At 48.6% G+C, this 19,298-nt stretch overlaps 1 protein-coding gene and 1 non-coding gene across 10 annotated transcripts in view; one reads left to right on the forward strand and one right to left on the reverse strand.

Annotated features, from left to right (window-relative positions):
* The first annotated feature begins 17,352 nt into the window (after positions 1 to 17,352).
* The window catches only part of PPP6R3 (protein phosphatase 6 regulatory subunit 3), a 148,169-nt gene continuing 146,223 nt past the window's right edge, over positions 17,353 to 19,298 (forward strand). For 6 of the 9 annotated variants that reach the window (XM_068260878.1, XM_068260879.1, XM_068260877.1 and 3 more), the window contains exon 1: positions 18,318 to 18,463. The gene's annotated coding sequence lies outside the window, so the exon portion shown is untranslated. Of the gene's footprint in view, positions 17,439 to 18,317; positions 18,464 to 19,298 lie in introns of those variants that run through there. The other 3 variants (XM_068260881.1, XM_068260885.1, XM_068260880.1) reach the window with 2 other exon arrangements.
* TRNAA-AGC (transfer RNA alanine (anticodon AGC)) lies at positions 17,606 to 17,678 on the reverse strand. Its single transcript has one exon. It is a non-coding gene; the product is annotated as a tRNA-Ala (tRNA).

Raw genomic sequence — 19,298 nt, forward strand, 5'->3', positions numbered from 1 at the left:
TAGTACACCGCTCACCCACCACTGTATAGCATTGTGCTCTGTGTCGCTGCTGGGAACAGTAGTACACCGCTCAGCCACACTATATAGCATTGTGTTTACTGCCACTCTGTGTCTCTGCTGGGAACAGTAGTACACCGCTCACCCACCACTGTATAGCATTGTGCTCTGTATCGCTGCTGGGAACAGTAGTACACCACTCACCCACCACTGTATACCATTGTACTCTGTGTCGCTGCTGGGAACAGTAGTACACCGCTCAGCCACCACTGTATAGCATTGTGTTTACTGCCACTCTGTGTCGCTGCTGGGAATAGTAGTACACCGCTCACCCACCACTGTATAGCATTGTGCTCTGTGTCGCTGCTGGGAATAGTAGTACACCGCTCAGCCTCCACTGTATAGCATTGTGTTTACTGCCACTCTGTGTCGCTGCTGGGAATAGTAGTACACCGCTCACCCACCACTGTATAGCATTGTGCTCTGTGTCACTGCTGGGAACAGTAGTACACCGCTCACCCACCACTGTATAGCATTGTGCTCTGTGTCGCTGCAGGGAATAGTAGTACACCGCTCACCCGCCACTGTATAGCATTTCTGTACTGCCACTGTACTGCTGCCAGTCAGCGTGTACTTTAAGGATAAGTGAAATGAAGAAGAAATCCTGTGAAAGAGGGAGGGGCAAGGGAAGAGGTGTTTCCCCTGACGGTTCACGTACAGGCCACAGTGGAGCACCGAAGAAAACCCACTCAATACCGCCCATGTTGTCCAGGAAATCAACCCTCACAAATCCAAAAGAACAGGACCAGATAATTAATTGGATGACCTCTCAAGCGTCCAGCAGTGGGTTAAGCAGCACCAGCACATCACGCACGAGGTCCGAGTCCTCAGCCAGTTACAAGGAGCCAGTGGGCACAAAGCTGACACAACCGGCAGCGACACCACGCACACAACTGCCAAATAACCAGTCCGAAGAATTTCCTCAGGACACAATGGGGTATTCGCAGGAGCTATTCCCAGCCCAACAAACTTCCACCTTTCAAAGGTCAATGGAACAGCCAGAAATTTTGTGCCCGGATTCACAACCATTTAGTGTGGGAAATGCACCGCGCACTGAAATGCAAGGCGAGTCCGAGGACTTTGAAACCCAAATCCCAGAGCAAGTTGGGCAGGAGGGGTTTCAATTGCAGGAGGTCGGCCGAGAAGATCTGGAAGACGACGTTGGAGTGAGCTGCGCAGAGGTTGTTCTGGGGAGCTCTACTCCACGGCGGCGGCCCACAATCACATATGACGAGTTTGAGGAGATGGAAGAGGAGGAGGGTATGGACAATGTTGACAGAGACCCAGATTTTGTATGTGAAGGAGAACATCGCCGTCGTAGCAGCAGCACAGATGAGTCTGTTGAAGAACCCACTGCTGCACGAGTTTGCCTTGGGCCACAAGGTAGGCGGCGCGAAATTTCAGGCACTACAAGCGTGGAAGTTCAAGTGAGACGCAAAAGAGGCGCAAACAGAAATCGCCAGCAAGGCAGGCGCTCCAAAGTCTGGCCTTTCTTTGAAGACTACAGTGAGGATGGTACCATGGTGATTTGCAAGGTGTGCAAGACCCGCCTGAGCAGGGGGAAAAATATTAACAACCTCTCCACCACCAGCATGACCCGCCACATGGTATCCAAACATCCCACTCTGTGGGCGCCAGGACAGGGTACCAGCAACACTGCCTCCCTTGGGGTCACCAGACTCACCACCAGACCCTCCTCAGCAGCAGCAGTAGCCCAGCCATTGCGTGGTTCACAACAACATTCACAAACATCAGACGACGCTGACACTGTCACTTTCCGGAATAGTGCTCTTGAGGTCTCCCAGTCTTCATCAAACACAACAACCAACAGCCCTTCAGTGTGCAGCCCTACGGTTCAGTTGTCTGTCTCGGAGATGTTTGAGCGCAAGAGGAAATTGCCAGCAAATGACCCCCGGGCCGTGGCACTAACAGCCAGCATAGCCAAGCTTCTGGCCTGCGAAATGCTGCCATATCGAGTGGTGGAGACAAACAGCTTCAAGGGCATGATGTCAGTGGCCATCCCACGTTACGTGGTTTCCAGCCGCTACCACTTTGCGCGCTCTGCAGTGCCTGAGTTGCATGAGCATGTGGTCAGCAAAATAACCCGAAGCTTGAAGAATGCCGTTGCCTGCAAGGTTCACCTCACCACTGACACCTGGACGAGTGCGTTCGGCCAGGGTCGATACATCTCCCTTACCGCGCACTGGGTGAACCTTGTGGAGCCTGGCAGCGATTCCTCACCTGCTACGGCACGGGTGTTGCCCACGCCGCAAACAGCTGCACCGCCGTCCCTCCCACTGGATAACAACAGCAGCACCTACCTCTCTGACTCCTTCTCCTCCAACGCATCTCAAAGCTGTACCTCATCAGGAAACGCTAACCCAGCAGCAGTAGGATCGTGGAAGCAGTGCAGCACAGCTGTTGGCATGCGTCAGCAAGCATTGCTGAAGCTGATCTGCCTTGGGGATAAGCAGCACACAGGGGAGGAAATTTGGAGGGGAATAAAGGAACAGACGGATTTGTGGCTGGCACCGCTGGACCTGAAACCGGGCATGGTTGTGTGTGATAATGGGAGTAATCTCATTCGCGTTTTAAGGTTGGCTAAGCTGACACACATCCCTTGCCTGGCGCACGTGATGAACCTAGTAGTTCAGCGGTTCCTGAGGACATACCCAGGCGTGGCCGATCTTCTGTTGAAGGTGCGACGAGTGGCCAAACATTGCAGAAATTCCAGTACTGCTTCGGGGGCACTCGCCAAGATGCAGGAGCGCTTCAATCTCCCCCACCATCGCTTGCTGTGTGATGTCCCTACGCGCTGGAATTCTACGCTGCACATGCTAGCCCGCTTTTGCGAGCAGAAGAGTGCAGTGGTCCAGTACATGACGGCGCAGTACCGAGGCGCATCCGGACAGCTGCCAAGCTTCTGTGGATCCGATTGGGCCAACATGCCAAGTCCTCCAAAATTTTGAGCAATCCACGTTGCTTGTGAGCAGTGACAACTCTTCAGTCAGCATTACCATACCACTGCTGTGTTTACTGAAGAAGTCAATGTTGAAAATCAAGGAAACAGCTGTCATGATGCAACTGGGGGAATCTGAAGGAGAAAACGATCACCGTGACGAAGAAGAGGAGGAGGAACAGCTGGAGTTGGAGCAGGAATTTCATGCCACCACTGACGAGGGCCAGAGCGGTGCACGTTGGACTTCCACAATTCAGTGCGAATAGTCAGCAGAAGCAGACCAGGAAGAAGGTGACGACTATGATGCATCACAACAACTATCACAACGCTCACAAGAGGATGATGAGGATTCTGGCAGGACTCTGGCACACATGGCTCAATTCATGCTAGACTGCATTGAACGCGACCCACGCATTGTGCACATTCTGGACAACACCAATTACTGGGTTTATACCCTTCTGTATCCACGGTACAAACACAATGTTCCAAAACTGCTTGAAGAAAGAGTCAGACAGGTCAAAATGGAAGAATACCAGCAAGCCCTTGTGGAGACTTTAGAGAGGAGATTGACATCCTCCCCCTACTCTAGCCAGTTGTACGCCGACAGACTGACTTCCGCAAACCCAGGACGACCAGGAGGGCAGCAAACAACACAAGCCGCAGCTAGTGCCCAAAAGGGAATGGTATTGGCAGTGTCCTTGGAGTGGGAAAATTTTCTGCAGCAGCCCACAGAACAGCAAGCGTGCAGATCCACCTCCAACACCGATCGCCTGGAGAAGATGGTCAAGGACTACATGTCAGATGGCGTAGCTGTGTTGAACAATCCATCTGCACCCTTCAACTATTGGGTATCGAAGCTAGACACCTGGCACGAACTGGCAATGTACGCAATAGAGGTGCTGGCTTGCCGGGCAGCCAGCGTTATGTCGGAACGCTGTTTCAGTGCTGCCGGAGGCATCGTCACAGATCGGCGTATCCGCCTCTCCACAGAAAATGCAGACCGTCTGACTCAAATTAAAATGAATCAATCCTGGATTGGAAACGACTACGCAACACTCCCGGACCCCAACCAAGTAACATGAACAATGAACATCTGTGATGGGTTAGCGTTTCCGGTCCCTGTTTATTGAACCTCTCATCTGTATTTCATTTATGACTGCATGGCGACAAAAAGCAAATTGCTATCCGCACGCTTCTTGTCCGCATGCAAGGCCTGGGTTGTTGTGTCTCAAAGCGTGGCCTTCTCCTCCTGCGCCTCCTCCTGTTCCATCACGTGTGCTGCTGCTGGGTTAGCGTTGCCGGTCCCTTTTTACGGAACCTCTTATCTGTATTACATTTATGACTGCATGCCGACAAAAAGCAAATTGCTATCCGCACGCTTCTTGTCCGCATGCAAGGCCTATGTTGTTGTGTCTCAAAGCGTGGCCTTCTCCTCCTGCGCCTCCTCCTGTTCCATCACGTGTGCTGCTGCTAGGTTAGCGTTACCGGTCCCTTTTCCTGGAACCTCTCATCTCTATTACATTTATGACTGCATGCCGACAAAAAGCAAATTGCTATCCCCACGCTTCTTGTCCGTATGCAAGGCCTGGGTTGTTGTGTCTCAAAGCGTGGCCTTCTCCTCCTGCGCCGCCCTCCTCCTGTTCCATCACGTGTGCTGCTGCTGGGTTAGCGTTACCGGTCCCTTTTCCTGGAACCTCTCATCTGTATTACATTTATGACTGCATGCCGACAAAAAGCATGTTACCTGTGCAAAGAAAACAGACATTTCCCGCATTTAAAAGACAGTTTTCCCTTTGAAACTTTAAAATCGATTTTCTCAAAAACTATAAGCTCTTTTTGCTAAAAAAATTTTTCCTCTTGTACCCACTCCCAAGCTGCACATACCCTGTAAATTTGGGGTATGTAGCATGTAAGGAGGCTTTAAAAAACACGTAAGTTCGGGTCCCCATTGACTTCCATTATGTTCGGAGTTCGGCGCGAACACCCGAACATCGCGGCCATGTTCGGCGAACGTTCGCGAACCCGAACATCCAGGTGTTCGCCCAACACTACGTCTGGCATGCAGAGCAAGGAGGGGAACAATGCGCTTGGGGTTTGTCAGGAACCGGCCCGCGGCACGCCTGCGTATACGGTTCCCGACTGCGGGTTTGATCAGATTAAGCGGGGAACAGCCTTATTTAAGCTACAAACAAGGCTGAAACCCCTCAAACACTTCCCACTGCCACCACTAGCGTTGCTAGACACGTCCCCTCAGCTGTCGAGGGCTAAACACGCAATCTGCGTTTTCGTATTTGGGTCAAATTTGCGCGTAGGCCGAATACGAGAACACCACGCACCCACACACACAGTACAGTTGTACAGTAACACAGCACAATCAGACAATGATTTGTAATGCAAGTTACACTGTTGTGCAGCAAACCCACTAACAGTCGTTCCGAACGATACTGTTAGACTTCCCACTCGGCTGTCGAGCGCAGAAGTGCCCCATACACACAATGCAATTACAATTTCATATGGTAGTGTTGCTCAAACATACAATTAGGCACGGACTTATACTCAGCTACACTGCAGTCTCCTCTAGGCTATGAGTGTTAGTTTAGTACCGCAGAAGTCAAGCTTATTAAATAACGATTTATTATTCCATAAAAACATAGAACAATGCAGAAAATAATATATACAGAAGATGTACAAAAAACAAAGTAAAAAAGTTACAAGATAAAAGTTACAAAAATACACACAAAGCGATTTTGCTTACCAAAATAAACGGGGAAATAAACGTACCAGCGTATCGATCTGGCGTTGTTGCGGGGGTACGCACTTCTGGTCAGGAACCAGGTTAGTTCTAGCTGTGTGGACTACCTCCAAGAACTACGATTTGTGACAGTCCCAAGCTGGGATTATATAGTCCCCTGGATGGCCTGAGGCCACTCACATGTCCATATCCAGGAATAATTCAATTTCCTACATAACGTGCGTCATATCCTTTCCTGTCTCAGTTCTCAGATCATCAAAAAGGACTTCCCCCATGGCAGGTGACAATTGATTAACGCTTCCTCAACATTCCCGCAGGTAAAAAGTCTATACATCAAAAGATTGTAGTGAGGCTTTTAAACATTGCATCAGGCTGTGCTATGTAAATTACCGAGTTTCCTGATAGCCTATGAAGTTGGCAGATTCAATTAGTCCGATTGTCTTTTGGGACAATTGGGTGTCTCCATGTCAAAGAGTTCAGAACCTATGCAGACAACCCAATTAGCAGTTACCCACTCTCAGAGGAATTGCATACAGACTCAAAAGCCCTTCCTATTGTCCTATAGTACACACAGCTTTCCCCAAAGCCAGAATTGCTTGTAACAGGCATACAGAATTTACATGTACATACAGGCTCCCATTAACCGTTTCCTGGAGCTAGGTGACACCTTCAAGAGCCAGCCTAGCTGTTAGCAGACTTAGTAGACAGAAAAATGAAAGAAATATGTTCCTGTATTCCTAACATCATCAGCACCCCAATATATCTCCACACCTCCGCCGTTAACTTGGTGCAAGGCAGATGATCTTCCCAGATCATCCTGCCTGCACCTACACTGTTGGTTCTGCTTGACGGGACAGCCCGTCCGCATTCCAATGATTGCTCCCCTTCCTATGTTGAATAGTGAAGCTATATTGTTGGAGAACTAAGCTCCATCTCAGCAATTTTCCATTGTCACCAGAAACCCGATGTAACCAACTAAGAGGGTTGTGGTCGGTGACGACCGTGAATACGCGACCATAGAGATAGTGCTGCAGCTTTTGTAGGGCCCATACAATTGCCAAGCATTCTTTCTCTATGGTGGCGTAAGCTACCTCCCGGGGTAGCAGCTTCCGACTTAAGTTCAGAATCGGATGTTCTTCCCCAGTTTGGTTTACCTGGCTTAACACAGCACCTAGGCCAAAGGCTGAGGCGTCCGTCTGGACTACAAACCGTCGGCTGAAGTCTGGCACTTGCAGCACGGGAGGGCTGGCTAGGGCCCTCTTCAGAGCTGTGAATGACTGTTCACATTCTGGTGTCCAGAGAATCTGCTTGGGCAGCTTCTTTTTTGTGAGGTCTGTCAATGGCTTGGCGAGGGCACTGTAGTTGGGGACAAACTTTCTATAGTACCCCGCAGTCCCTAAGAAGGACTGAATCTGCTTCTTCGTGTGGGGGGTGGGCCAGGACACAATGGCATCTACCTTCCCAGTATCTGGACGAAGCTCTCCCCCCCCACCACATGTCCCAGGTACTGTACCTGTTTCATGCCTATCTGACACTTGCTAGGCTTGACTGTTAGTCCTGCTGCAGTGATGCGTCCCAGAACCTGTGACAGCTGCGCTAAGTGGTCGTTCCAGTTGGCGCTAAACACGGCAATGTCATCTAGGTAGGCGACAGCGCAGTGTTCCAAACCTTCCAGGAGACCATTTACAACCCTTTGGAAGGTGGCCGGGGCGTTTTTCATTCCAAAAGGCATTACATTAAATTCAAACAGACCTGAGGGGGTGATAAAGGCAGACCTCTCCCGTGCCTCAGCTGTTAGAGGGACCTGCCAGTATCCCCGACTCAAATCCACGATTGTTAGATATTGCGCGCCAGCTAGCTTATCTAACAATTCGTCGACCCTCGGCATTGGGTAAGCATCTGACGCAGTTATCAAATTTAGTTTTCGATAATCTACACAGAACCGAGTGGTCTGGTCCTGTTTGGGTACTAGCACTACAGGTGATGCCCATGCGCTGTGCGACCGTTGGATCACCCCTAGTGACAGCATTTCCTCAATCTCCTTGCTGATGTGGGCCTGAACCTCAGGGGAGACTCTATAGGCTGACTGTCTAACCGGCTTGTTATTTCCGGTGTCAACATGGTATACAGCCAGGCTGGTCAGACCCGGGCGGGCTGTAAAGGTACCACGGTAAAGGGTCAGCACATCAGATAGCCCAGCCTGCTGCTCTGCTGTCAACTCCGGATTGATCTGCACCTCGGTAACAGAGTCGGTTTCCTGGGTGGAGGCCAGGATGTCAACCAGGGCCTCTGCTTCACCGTCCGGTAGCAAACTGCAGACAGGGAGAGCGCAAGCGGTTCTATCATGATGTTCCTTTAAAAAATTGACATGGTACGTTTTCAGCTGCTTACCTCGGTCATCCAGCGCGACCACATAGGTCACATCACTAATCTTCCTATGTATGGTATAGGGCCCATCCCAAGCGGCCTTCAGCTTATTCTGTCGCATCGGGTTTAGGACCCATACCTTGCGACCTACCTCATAAGCTCTCTCCCTAGCCCCGTGGTCATACCACTGCTTCTGGGTGGCCTGGGCTTGAGTAAGATTCTCTCGCACTAACCCCACCAGGGTGTCCATCTTTTCCCGGAACTTTAGATCGTATTCCACTATGGAGACCCCGGGACCCATATCCTGCCCCTCCCAGACCTCTCGAATGAGATCGAGGGGTTCACGTACCCTCCTCCCATATAAGAGCTCAAAAGGCGAGAACCCGGTGGATGCCTGGGGCACCTCACGATAAGCAAACCGTAAGTGGGGCAGATATCGCTCCCAGTCTCTCCCTTGCGATTCAACAAACACCCTTAGCATCTGTTTCAGAGTACCATTGAACCGCTCACATAACACATTTGTCTGGGGGTGGTAAGGGCTGGCCATGATGTGTTCTACCTGCATTTGTTTACAGAGGCATTCCATTAGGCGCGACATGAATTGCGGGCCGTGATCGGTGAGCATTTCGCGGGGAAAACCGACCAGTGAGAAAATGCGCACCAATGCGTCCGCAACCTTGTCTGCCCGTATGGAGCTCAGGGCTACAGCTTCAGGGTAGTGAGTGGCATAATCTACCACCGTGAGAATGAAACGTTTCCCTGTGCTGCTGGGTATTGCTAGAGGCCCAATTATGTCAACAGCAACCCTTTGGAAGGGCTCCTCTATTATGGGTAAGGGCCTCAGTGGGGCTTTGTCTGTGTCACCTGCTTTGCCGACCCGCTGACATGCGACACAAGACCGGCAAAAATTGGCAATATCTGTCCCCATGTGGGGCCAATAAAAATTGTGGGCAAGCCGGGATTTGGTCTTGCGGATCCCCAAGTGACCAGCTAGGGGCACCTCATGTGCTATTCCCTCTGCTCCCTGTACCTGTGGGGAACAATCAACTGCCGGTCTGCCTCCTCCACTTCAGACGGCTCAGAGGGAATAACCTCTCTGTACAGTCTGCCTTGCTCCCAGTACACCCTCACTCTGTCGCCCTCCACCGGTGCCCTGTCCGCCAGACCCCTGAGCTCTTCCAGGCTGCTATCAAGCCGTACAGCCTCGGAGAACTCAGTGCTGTCGGCCACAGGCACCAGGGAGGTGGCAAACTGAGAGGCCTCTGGGTCCTCAGAGCCAGGCTCTGAAGTGGAAGAGCCTGACCCAGTGACATCAGCCCCTTCAGTGGACAATTCGTCTGCTGCAGCCCGGTGAGCACTGCGGGTCACCACTGCAGCTGACGGAGCATTCACTGTACACATGTCATTATGTAACACATCACATATTACATCAACATTCTCTGCATGCATGGTAACAACGTGTCCCCCTCCAGGCCTGGGCACTGGAGACTCACTAGGGCTGGCTCCTAGTACACAGTCCGTAGCCCCTGGGGCCTCGCCAGCACTCCCCACTTGCACGGCATTATTACACAGTACCTTGCAAGAGTCCTGAACTTCTGCTGGGGATGCAGGCTCCATGGGGTTTGGAGTAGGCTCATACCGGGCCACTAACCGTCCCAGGTCAGTAGTACCCAACAAAACGTTCGTGGGGATGGCATCCGTTACCCCCACTTCTTTCATTCCGATGCCGGCCCCCCAATCCAGGTGGACCAAGGCGGTGGGTATGGCAGGGGTGACACCCCCAACTCCTTTGACAGCCATAGTCTTGCCAGGAATGTACTCCTCGGGGTTCACAAGCTGGGGGTGCACTAGAGTCACCTCTGCTCCAGTGTCTCTCAGACCGGTGGTAACTGTATCCCCAACCGTGACAGGTTGCAGATTCTCTGCATAGCTACCTGCATTCCTGGTGGCACACAACGCATTCTGGGCCCCGCCAGAGTTTGGGGCTTCCTTCTTCTTTTCTGGGCACGTAGCACTGATGTGACCTGGTTTGTTACAGGCAAAACATCTCCGAGTGTCAACGGTGGCTGTTCTACCTCCAGGCGGCTGCGGGACTTGGCTTCACTGGGTGCTCAGAGGAGAAGGTCTCGCAGGCTTTTCTCCCTTCCAGCTGGGCGCCGTAGTTCTCCGAAAATCAGATGCTCGATTGGATGTGTAGGCATCAGCAACTTTCGCGGCCTCATCCACGGTCTTTGGCTCTCGGTCCCGTACAAACTGCCGGACCTCAACAGGGCAAGTGTGGAGGAACTGGTCTTTTATTATCAGTTCCTGCAGGGCATCAAAGGTTTCAACAGCCAGTCCTTTTACCCACTGCTGGAAGGCAGTGCGCAGGTTGCACGCATGATCCAGGTAACTGTCATTAGGACCTCGCTGCACTGTCCTGAAACATTTGCGATACACCTCTGGCGTGAGGTGGTATCGCGCAATGATGGCTTTCTTAATCGCCTCAAAGTCTGTTTCTTCCTCCTGGGGGAGACTCACAAACGCCTCCAGGGCCTTGCCTCTCAGCCCTGGTGTGAGGTACCTTGCCCACTGCTCACGGGGCACCCCATACTGCCGACAAGTCCTTTCAAACCCCTGTAGGAAAGTGTCTATGTCAGAGTCCTTGTCCATAGTGGGGAACTTATCCAGGGGGATTCTGTGGACTCGCTCACCTTCGCGTTCTGCGGGTCCAGCAGACCGGTTCTGCTGCTGAAGTTTAGCCAGCTCCAGCTGGTGTTGCAGTTCAGCTCTTCCCTCCTCTGCCTGGAGTCTGTCCCTCTCGGCCTGGAGTCGCTGGGCAGCTTGTTCCCTCTCTGCTTGTCGTATTTCCCTCTCTGCTTGCCGATGTTCCAGGATCAGCTTTAGGCGCAGTTCGGGCTCAGCTGAACCTAGTAGTTGTAGGTCGGCTTCCAGAGATGTCATCTCCGTGTTCGGCGGATTGTCCAGGACATCGTCTCCACTCGCATTCTGTGGCAGGAGAGATTCCTCCTCTGGCGTGTTGTGAGCTGCATCCGCTGACGTTGAAGCACGGGCTCGCTCTGCCTCATCATACTCCTCGAGCGCACAAACTAACTGCTCCTTAGTCTGGCCGCTCACCGTCTCGATGCCTTTGTGCTCACACAGGTTGAGTAGTATCTCTTTGTTTTGCCTTGCATAGCTCGATGCTTTCTGAGCCATCGTGTTGCAAAAAAGAAAAAGAAAAAAGGGGGGAAGGGAAAGCAAAGGACCAAGTGTGTATCTTTGAACAAAAAAAAAAACGTATATAGATTCTACACTGAGTAGACTTCTGTAGGCTAGTTGCTTCTAGCAAGCTTCAAGCCTTTAGTACTCAGAATAGCGAGCTAAACTACGTACTAATGTACTAAACGATCCCACCGCTGCCACCAATTCTGTCAGGAACCGGCCCGCGGCACGCCTGCGTATACGGTTCCCGACTGCGGGTTTGATCAGATTAAGCGGGGAACAGCCTTATTTAAGCTACAAACAAGGCTGGAACCCCTCAAACACTTCCCACTGCCACCACTAGCGTTGCTAGACACGTCCCCTCAGCTGTCGAGGGCTAAACACGCAATCTGCATTTTCGTATTTGGGTCAGCTTTGCGCTTAGGCTGAATACGAGAACACCACGCACCCACACACACAGTACAGTTGTACAGTAACACAGCACAATCAGACAATGATTTGTAATGCAAGTTACACTGTCGTGCAGCAAACCCACTAACAGTCGTTCCGAACGATACTGTTAGACTCCCCCCCGGCTGTCGAACACAGAAGTGCCCCATACACACAATGCAATTACAATTTCATATGGTAGTGTTGCTCAAACATACAATTAGGCACGGACTTATACGCAGCTACACTACAGTCTCCTCTAGGCTATGGCCCTGATTCACAAATGCGGTGATAACTCAGTTATCACGCCTAAAAGACTTTAGGCGTGATAAGCCGTGCAAAGCTGAGTTATCACCGATTTGTGCTGCTCTTCGCGCGAAGCTCCCGCGCGCAAAGTTTTGCGCGCGTAGCGCACCGCGCTGCGCGCGCAAAGTCCCATAGGGCTCAATGGACGCTGCGCGCGAAGCATGGTACACTGCGCGCGCAGCGCGGTGTGCTACGCGCGCAAAACTTTGCGCACGGGAGATCGCGCGAGTTTCTTCTTATCACGCCTAAACTGAGTTTAGGCGTGATAAAGGGCTTTTCACAGGCGTGCAAACACTTTGCACCGCTTTGTGAATCAAGCCCTATGAGTGTTAGTTTAGTACCGCAGAAGTCAAGCTTATTAAATAACAATTTAATATTCCATAAAAACATAGAACAATACAGAAAATAATATATACAGAAGATGTACAAAAAACAAAGTAAAAAAGTTACAAGATAAAAGTTACAAAAATACACACAAAGCGATTTTGCTTACCAAAATAAACGGGGAAATAAACGTACCAGCGTATCGATCTGGCGTTGTTGCGGGGGTACGCACTTCTGGTCAGGAACCAGGTTAGTTCTAGCCGTGTGGACTACTTCCAAGAACTACGATTTGTGACAGTCCCAAGCTGGGATTATATAGTCCCCTGGATGGCCTGAGGCCACTCACATGTCCATATCCAGGAATAATTCAATTTCCTACATAACGTGCGTCATATCCTTTCCTGTCTCAGTTCTCAGATCATCAAAAACGACTTCCCCCACGGCAGGTGACAATTGATTAACGCTTCCTCAACATTCCTGCAGGTAAAAAGTCTATACATCAAAAGATTGTAGTGAGGCTTTTCAACATTGCATCAGGCTGTGCTATGTAAATTACCGAGTTTCCTGATAGCCTATGAAGTTGGCAGATTCAATTAGTCCGATTGTCTTTTGGGACAATTGGGTGTCTCCATGTCAAAGAGTTCAGAACCTATGCAGACAACCCAATTAGCAGTTACCCACTCTCAGAGGAACTGCATACAGACTCAAAAGCCCTTCCTATTGTCCTATAGTACACACAGCTTTCCCCAAAGCCAGAATTGCTTGTAACAGGCATACAGAATTTACATGTACATACAGGCTCCCATTAACCGTTTTCTGGAGCTAGGTGACACCTTCAAGAGCCAGCCTAGCTGTTAGCAGACTAGTAGACAGAAAAATGAAAGAAATATGTTCCTGTATTCCTAACATCATCAGCACCCCAATATATCTCCACAGGGTTACCTCGTGGGACAATTGTACTTGCATTAGATTTTCAGGCAACTCTGTTTACATTTTCAGCTGAGATCTTTCCAGAGTGTGTACAAAGCTATAAGTGTACAGCTCTGCTGTCTGTTTACACAAGTCCAAGCATTCGGTATTGTACAATAATCTCTGTTGAAACAAAAATGACCCAATAATTTATTTTCAAAGTAAACCTGAGATGTTAAAAAAAATTATACATACCTGGGGCTTCCTCCAGCCTCCTTCACTACCTCCGCGAATCGGGAGCATTCTGCGCTTGCACAGTACTACTGCACAGGCGCAGAACGCTCTCGGGCCATTGGAGCAAGACGGGAGAATGCATGCCTCTGGACTGCGCCTGCCCCAATTGGCGGAATTACCAGACCGCCTAGCGGAGGATCCAGGCAGCCTGGGAATGCGGTGAGGGACCATTTAGCCTGCAGGTAGCGGGAGGAAGCCCCAGGCATGTATATATTTTTTTATGTATATTTTTTTCTTTTTAACATCTCAGGTACACTTTACGTTTTTAGTTAAAATGGAATGGAAAATCTTGATTGTTTAATCAATGACTTACATTATAGTTGTATAAGTTGTAAAAACTAGGGCTGTAGATTAAACAAAACTCATGTTCATAATTCCAACTTGATGCAAATTTTGTGTGACTGTATACAGGATAAAACTAGACTATTGGTAAGTGTTTAAGATACATAAACTTGAAATCAGCTCTGAATGATTTTCAGAATCAGATTTATTTTGCCAAGTACAATGGGGGTTGTACCTGGAATTGGTTTTGGCACATACAAGGTCAGAGAAAGTACAATATAGCAAAACAGGAAAGGTACATTAGTAAACAATACACATAATCAATATTTGATTAGTAAATAAAATGGAGGATGGGGGGGGGGGGGGTGGAGTAGGACCAGAGGGGTAGTTTGAGTTCTGTGTGAGTGAAGCTGCCATCTGCGGTGCTCAACAGCAAGTCCAATGCCTAGCAGTCAGTCCATGGAGTAGGGTAGGGGTGTAGCCCTGCTTCAGGTCTGCACCCTGCAGGGTGAAGACCTGCAGTTTGTTGGTGGAGTGCAGGGGAGCAATGTTCAGCGGGAACCAGACTGAGTGGCCAGCATGGTGGAGCGGGGGCCGACAACTTTTCATCTCATTGACCATCCCTGTTGCTAGTTAGTGGCACAAATGCACTATTTAAAAACAATATATTTGTTATCCATCTTACTATAAAAATGGGAATCCACTGCCAATTTATGTATATTTTTGGGGGAAACCGCTGCCAGATTATGTGTATTTTTTGGGGGAAACTGCTCCCAGATCGTGTATTTTGTGGATAAACTGCTGCCAGATTATTTTTTGGGGAAACCGCTGCCTATGTATGTGTATTGTGGGAGAAACCTGCCACACAGTTATGTACTCACCACACAGGTACATTACCAGCACGCACACCAGGGATATCAGAGGGAGGGGGAATGCTCGTTTTATTAAAGGAGAACTCTGCTTATTGTTTTGTTGGGGGAGAACTCTGGCTGGTATGTTTTTTTAGGAGTTTTTGGGGGGTTGTAAAGTAAGATTATGTGTATTTGTGGGAGATACCACTGTAAGATTACGCGTATTTTTAGGGAAATGTCAGATTATGTGTATTTTGGGGGAAACACATTGATATTTTGTGTATTTTGAGAGAAATCCCAGAATATGTGTATTTTGGAGGTAACACTGCTAGATTATGTACTGTATATTTTGTGGGAAACCTGCTGCTAATTTATGGGTATTTTTGGGGGGAAACCTCTGCCAGATTGTGTATTTTGGGAAAAAACCATTGTAATTACGTGTATTTTGAGGTACAGTACATGCCAGATTATGTGTATTTTAGGGGAAACACATTGATATTTTTGTGTATTTTGAGAGAAACGCCATATTATGTGATTTTGGGGGTAATACTGCTAGATTATGTATATTCTGTGGGAAACCCAATGCCAATGTATGCATAATTTTGGGGAAACCTTTGACAGATTATGTGTATTTTGGGGGTAAACCACTGCCAGATTATGTGTATTTTTTTTTTGGGAGGGGGGGAAGGAACGCTGCCAGATTGTATATTTTGGAGGTAAACCACTGCCAGATTATGTGTATTTTTAACAAACACAGAACATTTTTAGGGCAAACCACTGCCAGACTATGTGTATTTTTGGGGGAAAATGCTGCAAGATTAAGTGCATTTTAGTGGAAACCACTGCCAGATTATGAGTATCATAGAGATTGTGTGTATTTTGTCAAGGGGGGTGTGGACTAGCAGGAAGCCTATTTATTAAATCAGCCTTCCACCATGAAGTGTGGGAAAAAAATTGCCCTCTATACCATAAAGTTGGACAGCACTGCTCTAGAGGATCCAGAAACTTCTTCCGTCTTTTAGGCAAATTATGTTATTTTCACTACTTTTTCTCTTTAAAGGCAAGAGTAGAACTCTTGCCTTTAAAGAGAAAAAGTAGTGAAAATAACCTAATTAATAAAATTGCTTTTTTTTTTTTTACAATATAGTATTTGTTTATAGATTATTTAGTTAGTGCTTGCCCATTCTAAAATCTTTCCTCTGCCTGATTTGCTTTAGCAAATGTATCAAAGGTGGTGAAATCTTTAGTTCTGTCAGGGGTAACAAAAGTTTGCTTCCTTAAAACGGAAAGAATTTGCGATAATTCAGGTTGGACTGAGCACTAAGAGGTCTCCCAGTGCATCACTGCTGGATATATGCAAATTAACTATTGTTGCCCTTAGAAGCTAAATACACCTCCAGAACCGCGGGAATGCAATGATGTGTCAGCTTGTTAATTTGTACAGAGCCATAATAATCCAACATGCATACAGACTGTTTCATATTGGTTTATCCTCATCAGTGCATGGCATGGATTCTGAATTTGGCTCTATGGAGAAGGCCTTGAAACACCCAGAGGTACAGACTTCCTGTACTGGAAACAATTACACTGATGTATCTGATCTTAATGTTTTATTTCTTAGCTGTGCTACACATACAAATCATAATATCATCATTTTTTTCGCTTCAGTGTCTCTTTAAAACAGAAAGAATTTGCGATTAGTTCTGCCAGGTGATCTGTACAGAATGTTCATTACTGAGAGTTCTATGTACAGTAGTGTTGTCCGGATCATGAACGATTCGGATCTTTGATCCGAATCTATTTTATGAGTCGATCATCCGAATCATCAAAATGAGTGATTCGGATTGCAAAAGGGGCGGGGCCAGGAGCGACACGCCCCCTCTCAGCGGGCAGCGGGGTCTTGGAAGCAGAGCAGAGATGGATCGCTCTGTTGGAAGGGAGGCAGCCTTGCACAGCCACAGGTAGATGAGAGAGAGGGGACATGGGTGCCACTGCCAGATATGTGTAGAGCACACATACTGGCTGCAATGTGCTGCCCATTATAGGCTGGCTGTTCCGTAGTGCTGCACAGTGAACACATGGGAAGCTTTTGGCTCAGAACAGCTCAGTAACTTTGCAGACACTGTGATTGAAAGGCAATATAATCCTGCACTCGGCACTAAACAGCTGCACTTATCTTCTGGGAATGCTTTCTTTCACTGTGCGACCTTTTCTTTCAAAGTGTACAGATGAACATATAGGTGAAATATATGTAAAGCATATGACTTCAGCATGTGGGTATTACGTGCAAACATTTCTGCTCTCTGCTCGTCCCTCCTCCCTTCTCTGTCCACTCCCTGCCCTCTGTCCATCTTCTCCCCTTCTCTGTGTGTCCACCCCCCTCCCCTTCTCCTGTCCACAGACCTGTCCTGCTGTTCACTTCACCCCTGAATGCTTCCGGTAGTAAAATGATCCGAGATTCGGATCAAAGATCCGGATCTCTTCAATGATCCGATTCGAATCATCCGGATCATTGAAAAGATCCGAACTTCCCATCTCTAATGTACAGGAGATACTGCTTGCTTGGCAGTTGGAAACAGACGTTATTTCCCACAATGCAATGAGGTTAACAGACAACAAACTGTCAGGACCATGGTCATGACATAACGCTGTGGGAGAGGTTTCACCACAATATCAGCCATACAGATGATCTTTTGGAGAAAAGGTAAAGATTTCTCATGGGAAAAGGGGAATAAGATACTGATTAGAATGAAGTTCAATCATTGGTTAAAGTTCCTCTTTAAGTTCACCCTTGGAGCTGTTAAATTAAATAATAGTTTTGTTGGTGACATGGAGCTATATAAAAAAGTTACTCTACTAAATAAAAAGCATTGGAGAATGCGGGCATCGATCCCGCTACCTCTCGCATGCTAAGCGAGCGCTCTACCATTTGAGCTAATTCCCCGCAGTCACATCCTAAACTACGGTATCTATGGAGACAACTGTGACGCCATATCCTCAACATCACCACTGACTAATGTTGCCGGTTGCAAGTATGAGCGCTACAGTGACACAAGAAAAACGTGTTCTGACGTTGCTGCAAATATGCATCTCTGTGAAATCAACACGTTATAAAAAATCCTAATAGAACGAGAAGAAACCAACAAGTGACTATCCAAGCGGCAAAAAGGAGATTCTAACCATCCCCCTTCACTTCTGCCCCGAAACAGGGCGACACAGTCCACCCCTAAAAGTGCTCTGATTGGTCCTTCCCCACAGCTAACCGAGCTCAGCTACTGGCCAAAGAAGCACAACGTTTCTGGAGGGTGATTGGGTCTTTCACACGTCGATCTGTTTGACGTCAGGCTGTTGCTAAGGGCTTGGCGGCTGTAGCCGCACAAGTCCTAGCCCACTATTGGCAGGGTTGAAGTTTGACTCTGAGGGAACGCCAGCCAATCCCGCCGCCTTCGCATTCGCAGCGCAACTTCGTAGACGGGCGGCTGGATTGTCCAATCGCAGTACACTTTCGTGCACAATAAGGCGGGCTAAAGTGAGTGACAGCCTCGTCAGCCAATCGGCGCGTTCCCTTATAAACTTAAGGCCGAGGCTGCGTTTGCGATTGGCTATTGCTGTCACCTGAAGGAGGATGGGGGAGGTTTGGAAGAGTTGATATGTCCACCATCTTGAAAAGTCGCCTATAGTGCTGAGCAATTTTCCCGCCTGACTGGATTAGGTTGTTTTCCGCGACAGGTAAACTATGAGTTGTTTGTATTTGGAGGTTGAGGCGCGAGCATGTGGGGGAGTCGCGGGTGCGGGGCGGGGGGTAAGCAGCGGGGAACTTGTCCTCTGAGGGGCGCAGGCTGGTGCTGCTACTGCTGGCTATGGAGGAAGGGAGGGGAGGGCTTCTTGTAACGCAGCTCCTGGCTGGGGTGCTGTGGCTCTTTCCTCTGCTGTGCCCCGAACTCCTCCTGGGCTCTGTGCTGTGCTGACAGAGACCCCCCCCCCCCTGCTGGGTCACAGGTCACCGTCCATCCATGATGGCCTACTCCTCTCACTGCTGCTTGCAGGCCTCCGGTCTGGGTTCAGCTTGCCACTAGTAGTCTGTGGCCACTACATGTTTAGCTATTGCTGCATGAAAGCCACTCACATTTAAAGGACAACTGTCGTGAAAATCTTAATATATATATATATATATATATATATATAAACATATACAGATAAGAAGTGCATATATGAGTAAAATGAACCATAAATTACTTTTCTCCTATGTTGCTGTCACTTACAGTAAGCAGTAGAAATCTGACAGAACTGACAGGTTTTGGACTAGCCCAACTCATGGGGGATTCTCAGGATTTTATTTTAAAAAGAAAATAGTGAATGGCAGTTGCTCCGTTCAACTGCCACAAAAGTGTACTTTGAAGAGTGAGGCAGGCTGGCATCTTTGTATAAGTCTTTTTCAGGGAGTATCTTTAAAAACAGTAAAAAGGCCCTGCTGAGAATCCCCTGTGGAGAGATTGACTAGCCCAAAACATGTTGGTAATGTCAGATTTCTACTACAGCAACATATGAAAGAAAAGTATAGCTC

Source organism: Hyperolius riggenbachi, chromosome 11 (genome assembly GCF_040937935.1).
Source record: "Hyperolius riggenbachi isolate aHypRig1 chromosome 11, aHypRig1.pri, whole genome shotgun sequence".
Taxonomy (NCBI): Eukaryota; Metazoa; Chordata; class Amphibia; order Anura; family Hyperoliidae; genus Hyperolius; species Hyperolius riggenbachi.